Source organism: Vigna umbellata, chromosome 5 (assembly GCF_029865625.1).
Source record: "Vigna umbellata cultivar VRB3 chromosome 5, Vumbellata_1.0, whole genome shotgun sequence".
Classification (NCBI taxonomy): domain Eukaryota; kingdom Viridiplantae; phylum Streptophyta; class Magnoliopsida; order Fabales; family Fabaceae; genus Vigna; species Vigna umbellata.
The window spans coordinates 51994293-52001424 of record NC_142169.1 but is presented as its reverse complement, the minus strand read 5'-3'; the positions used below and the strand labels follow the sequence as shown (position 1 = coordinate 52001424).

Genomic DNA, 7132 nt, shown 5'->3' with positions numbered 1-7132 from the left:
CCCTCGGGAGAGAGGTAAAGCCCTCTCAACGACGAACGGTAAATCCCGTTCACTAGGCAACACTACAAAAAAGTAGGGCATTACCGAAGGCCAGAAGCCCTCGGAAAATGCCAAAAGCCGTCGATAATGGATGTTTACCGAAGGCCTATCGACGGCCAAAAATCCTTCGGTAAATCCCTTGTCGCTAACCATTACCGAGGGCTTCTGCCCTTCGGTAATTACCGAGGGCCAGAAGCCTTCGGTAATTACCGAAGGGCGAAAGCCCTCGGTAATTTCCGAAGGGCAGAAGCCCTCGGTAATGAGCATTCGAGGGTATTTACCGAAGGGCGGAAGCCTTCGGTAATGGCCAGACGAGGGCATTTACCGAAGGGCAAAAGCCTTCGGTAAAATGCAGAGCAGGTTTTAGAGAAATGGTTTTCCCTCTGCAACCCAGACCTGTATAACAAATTTAATTTACAAACAGACCTGCATAACAATTTTCAAACACATACAAACATGCATAATGTGCATCTCAAAGATCTAATCAATGATCAATATCCAAGGCACATCAAATAATCCACAGGACATCCATTAATGTATAAATAATGTATTTATAGTTCAAACATAAAACAATGTAACACAAGGATGTTGTAACATCCAAAGTCTGTAAGTACATCTAACATTGAAATGATATCAACTCAAAATGTTCTAATATCCAAATGTTTGTCTAACAAGTAATAAGAAAATGAAACCTAATAATGTACATAACTATCATCAGAATGATTTTCATCATCCTGCTCCTCTATTGATGGCTGGACCGGTGTGGGTTGGACTGATGAGGGTTGGACTGAAGTGGGCTGCTGAGTGGCAGCAGGTGATGAGGACGGTCGTGATTGGGTGGGAGGGATATTTTGTACGTCCTGTGAGGTTTGAGGCAAGACAGTCATGACCAGGGCCTTAAAATTTGTAAACTCTGCTCTGAGATCAGTGAGCTCCTGGTCACGTTGATGGAGTTCCTGCCTGAGTTGAAGAACCTCGTCAGGAGTACTGGTGGAAGAAGAAGGCTGGTGCTTCAGAGTACCTCCTCTGGATGCTGTATAGTTTGCAGCAAGCTGTCCCGCACCATACACTCGTCCCTTTTTCTTCCCACCAACGGTGTCGATCCAACACTGCGTCCTACGGATGTCATCATCTGCATTACTGGCATCATCCGGTGTAGGAGCTGACTCATGTTCAGATCTAACCTGTGAAAGTCTCGTAGAAAAGTCCTGCTGTTGAAACATTAAAAGCAATGTCAGAGAACGACAGTATAACAGAAATAAAAAATTAGTAATAGTGTTATTTGCTTACATGAGTCTTCCGAGATCTTTCATCAACAAATTCATTAGTTCCCTTCCGAACATGAGTCTGTGCAAAGACCTCATCAACATGGACCGCCCGTCCTAGAGCCTGTGCTTGTAACATAATTAAGAATTACAAGCGTACATATGAAATAAAATATACATAACTTGTGTATGAAAGAAAAAGTTATGTAATGAGATTATACCATACGAATGGCATGCTCATGAATGGTGATCGACCCACCAGTATGCAGGGTGCCACCCCTTTCAGACGCTCTGTTCCGCTGGGCTTTGGCACACTTATTGCGGAACTCTACTGTATTCCAATGGGCCAGTAAAGAGTTCCAAATGTGCTCACCCAGCCAGTTAGGGCGCTGTGCTGCATTCCGGGCATCCCTAAACATCTCTGACAGCCGATGAGATGCTTTCATGTGGAAATTTCTGTGTATCTGAGTTTCATGTTCAGGTTTCCACTGCACCTTCATCTGTAACATTAAAGAGAACAAACATTGATTACAGAACATACTAAAATATTCCCAACATTAGTGTAATAGATTGCTCACCTGAAAGCGCTGCCAGAATGGCTTCCTGTCGTCCTTAGGTATTGCTCCCCAAGTAGGCCATGGAGTTATAAACTGTTGCTTTATTGAACGTGTGATGGCCTGGGAAGCAACCCTAGATGGAATAAACTTGCATAACAAAACTCATTTCAATTACAATATGGTTTAAACATCAAATGATATCAACAGATTATAAACTTACCCTTTACCATAGGGCTCAATCCATGGTCGATCATGGAGGGGCGGGTCAAGATCTTCAGCATCACCACTTGAATCTGGATCACCAAGTGGCGTGACGGTCTCAGAAGGAGGTACAGAAGATGAGGAAGGTATAGAAGTAGGGTCAGAGAGAGGAGTGGGGGTAATAACAATAGGGGGAGGAGTGGGGGTGGCAATAATAGGAGGAGGAAGAGGGTTTGTGGCAGGGGTTGTAGAAGGGTGTGCTGCAGGAGGAGGAGAAGGGTCTACTGCAGTGGTAGTAGAAGGGTGTACTGCACGAGGAGGAGGAGTGGGGTCTACTGCTGGTGTAGGAGTCTGTATACTAGGGGTAGGAGGAGGCCCCACAGATGATGAACTACCGGGAGCAGGGGTAGGTAGTCTAGCAGGCACCCTAAGTACATACTTTGGTGTCTGCCGTTGCCTCTTTGTAGGCCTTGCTACCCCTTTTCCTTTATCAGGACGCTCTGAACCTTGTCCTGTCATTACTGCATTGAAATGGTTACAAACAAAGCGAATAAATATAAATAAATAAAGAAGGATGAATTGTTTTCAAAGTCAATGTACAAGTAATTGCATACAACTTAAAGATGGTATTTTAGATAATGGTAATGAAATGATAGTCCAATTTGCTACAATAGATGTTCAACATTCAATCACCGTCATCATGATCATCATCTTCATCTTCATCTTCATCATCGTCTTCTTCTTCTTGTTCTTCTTCTTCATCGTCATCATCATCATCATCTTGTTCTTCTTCTTCTTCTTCATTTTCTTCTTCTTCTTGTTCTTCTTCTTCTTCTTCTTCTTCCTCTTGTTCTTCATCACCTTATACTGTTGCTTCTAATTCATCTCCATCACCATCAGGGTCGACCAATGCGGTTATACGTTCAACTTCGATAATTTCTTGTGGTTGTGACATTTGGTCAAGTTGGTAGGCTACATCTTCCTCAACTTCATTTGAGTCTATGCGACCTCTAGGCTTTGTTTGTATTGCTACGGCCCAACCACGCTTGTCAATATTGCGAAATGGTGGATATGGCACATAATAAACCTGTCTCACATTAGATGGTAGAATGAAAGGATCAAAAGGCCCATATCTTAATCTCTGGTTCAGTTCGACAATATTAAAGCGTGGATCGACTCTAGTACCAGCTCTAGAAGGATCAAACCATTCACAATAGAAGAGTACCACTCTGTTTGGAGAAGTAGTGCTGTTGTACTCTAACTCATATATTTTATGAATGATGCCGTAGAAATCATCATAAGACCCCTCTGTTAGGCCCTTGACATACACACCACAATTTGATGTTTTCTTTCCTTTAGACCATTCATGTGTATGGAATTTGTAACCATTGATGAAGTAAGTGTGCCATTCTTTGACACATCTCATTGGCCAATTGGAGAGATGTCTTAACTCTTGAACCGTGGGAGTTAATGCCTGATTAAAAACCTACAAAGGTAGTAACAAAATTATAAAAGCAATGGTCAAATTTACCTTGCTCTAAACGTAGGAAAAACTACGGACCTGATTTCTAAACCAATGCGGAAACTCTGAGTGTATTCTAGCAGAAGTATTTCCTTCTGCGACTTGCTCAGCCACAACAAATGAGCTGGTACAAATGAAATTCATTAGTGTATAACAATTAAACCGTTTGATAGATTAGAGATGGATGATGACATACTCAAGGTACGGCTTTACTTCACTGCAATTGATCAAGACATGGACATGAGCAGAGTTGAATTCAGCATCAGTTAACCAGTGAGTGAATTCTTTCCCTGCGTGACGGCCTGTTTGTCGAAAAACTGATAATGCACCTTCACGTCGTTCAACTTGCCATTGCATTTCATTTCTGACATGAGTGGGGGACAACATGAAGTTCTTGAAATAATGTGAACAAAAATAAGTTGTCTCTCTGTGCAAGTAAGCTGCACAAATTGAGCCTTCCACTCTAGCTTTATTTTTAACTGAGCGTTTGGATTCTCCCATAAACCTTTCAAAGGGATACATCCACCTGTACTGCACGGGTCCCCCAAGCCAAGCTTCATATGCAAGATGTATTGGAATGTGCTCCATTGAATCAAAGAATGCAGGAGGGAATATTCTTTCCAATTTGCAGAGAATAATCGGGATATTTTCATCCATCTTTTTAAGGGAATCTTCCTTTAGTGTCGTGCAACACAAATCTTTAAAGAAGTTACTGATTTCTATCAGTGGATGTAACACGTGTGTTGGCAAACAACTGAACGCAAGAGGGATGAAAGTCTCCATGAATACATGACAATCATGACTCTTCAACCCTTGAATAGTACCGTTCTGAACATTGGCACATCTGGACAAGTTAGAAGCATATCCATCTGGCATTCTAAGCTCCTTGATCCATGCACACACTATTCTTGTCTCGTCTTTTGACATGGTGTAATTTGCTTTTGGTTTAAATAATCGGCCGTTACCTTGTGCCTTCAACTCTAAGTCTTTTCGTCCACAATACAAAGGTAAATCTTTTCTTGCTTTCTCATTATCTTTTGTCTTACCTTTAACATCCATGACTGTGTTGAAGACATTGTCAAAGAAATTTTTTTCTGTGTGCATGACATCGATGTTGTGTCTTAGCAAGTTGTCCTTCCAATAGGGAAGTTCCCAGAATATGCTTCTTTTAGTCCAATTATGTCATTCCCCAAACCCTTCTAGCCTATTCTGACCAGATTCAGTCACTTTTGGATAGTCTTTCACTCTTCTCCACACGTGTGATCCAGTCAACTTTGGCGGGGGCATATCCGTTTCAAGTTGTCCTTTTCGAAATGCCTTTTTGTTTCTTCTAAAGGGGTGATCAATGGGCAAGAACCGTCGATGGCAGTCAAACCAACTACTTTTCCGGCCATGACTCAATTGGAATGACTTTGTATGTTCCATGCAATGTGGACAAGCTAATCGACCATGTGTGCTCCAACCAGATAACATGCCGTACGCTGGGAAGTCATTAATAGTCCACATCAAGGCTGCCCTCATAAGGAAATTTTGCCTCCTTGAAACGTCATACGTCCAAACACCATTCCATAACTTCTTCAAATCATCAATCAAAGGCTCCAAGTAAACATCAATCAATGATTTGGGATTAGATGGACCTGGTATTATACACGATAAAAACATGTAAGGCTTTGTCATGCACATCTCAGGTGGTAGATTGTATGGGGTAACTATCACGGGCCAACATGAATACGGTGATGCAGACGCCTGAATGTACGGGGTAAACCCATCAGAGCATAAACCAAGTCTGACGTTACGCGGTTCACTAGCAAAGGATGGATGTTTACGATTGAAGTGCTTCCAAGCTTCACCATCAGAAGGATGACGCAAAAGTCCCGGAGTTTTGTTACCATCATGCCATGTCATGTGTTCTGCTGTTTGCATTGAAGTAAACAATCTTTGTAATCTTGGAATTATAGGTAAGTAGAACATGGACTTTAATGGAATTGGTTTTTTTTGCCTCCATCCAGCATGCATTGTCTGATATCGAGGTGAGCCACAGAACTTGCATTCCACCAACATTGCATCATTTTTGCCACTGTCATTGTCATAGAATAACATACATCCCTTAACACAACAATCAATCTTCTTCACATCCAATCCCAACTTTGAAACACATTTTTTGGCTTGGTAATAATTCTTCGGCATCAAATTGTTTGGTGGTGTCAAATCTAACATCAGTTTTGTATAGAAGTCCACTGCTTGAATGGGAACGTTGCAATTAGATTTGCCAGCCATGAGTCTAATGCACACTGACAATTTTGACTCAGATGAACCTTCAAATACAGGTAGATTTGCCTCTGTCAGTAAATTGTAAAACCTCTGTGTCGTTTCATTTGGAGGCTCTTCATCATGACTATCGTCTGCTTCTGCAGCATGGTGACGAAGAGCATGGTCGACCATCTCTTGCATGTAGGCAAATTGATCTATCTCACATGTATGTACAACAGTATTCGAACCTGATGCAAGCCGTTTTTCAGCTGCAGTGGAGGTCGAAGGAATTTCTTCACCATGAAATGTCCAGACCGTATAATTAGGCATGAACCCTTTTTGGTAAAGGTGAACTTTGACGACTTCATCTTTCAGAATGCTTGTACATTCGCACTTCATGCATGGACATCGAATCCCTCCATCAAGGGCATAATATTGATATCGTCGAGCCGTCTCCATGAACTCTTCAACTCCAATGACAAATGATTCCTTCAAACCTCTCCTTCCACTATAACAACGGTCGTACATCCATCCACGATGGTTGGGAAAATGGGCCATGTTCTGTGACAAGCCAAACAAATAAAAACTTAGCCAAAATAGCAACACTCCATGTGACATAAGTAATAAACCTATTACTACTCAAGTCGAACATGGAAGGCAATTTGAACACTATGGTCATAGGCATTCAATAAGGGCATGGAAAGAGAAGTCCTCGGTATCGAAATGCCTTAGACACACTAAGGGGTTGTGTATTAAACTTGGACGAGACAACTTATTAGTACTGAAGTACTCTTGTCTAGAGTAGTCCCAAATATTTTGTAGGTTCTAAGTGTTTAGTGTATTGTTACCCTTCTCATTGTTTTGAGAATGTGTGTAGTACCATAGGTTTTTAAATGACTACTTCACTTAATCAAGTTATAGCCTAATAAATGAAAGACAATGTAAATGAACACCATATACACATGAACATAATTTAGGCAATCAAATATCTATAAAAGCATGGATATATAGTATAATTTGTGGTTTATGGAATTCTTTGCATTTTTAGTACTCATTTTGAAGAAGAAAAAGTTGTATTGGGTGTCTATTTTCGTGCAACAGGGATTTTGTGCTATTTGGTAGTTTAAACAAGTCCTAATTGTTGTTTTAAACTTATTTGAACATTCAAATATTTGCCAGATTCATGTATGTGCAATTTGCATATTCAAACCTCATTTTGTAGTGAAATTGGGAACTAAAAGGGTCAATCTGCTATACATGTATATTGTACACCTATTTCTATTAGTTTTAAGCTTGTT

The 7132-nt window shown here is 41.0% G+C and overlaps 1 pseudogene; it reads right to left on the bottom strand.

Moving 5' to 3' along the window:
- Positions 1-547: 547 nt before the first annotated feature.
- On the bottom strand, positions 548-6392 carry LOC148198572 (uncharacterized; annotated as a pseudogene).
- Between the last annotated feature and the right edge of the window lie 740 nt (positions 6393-7132).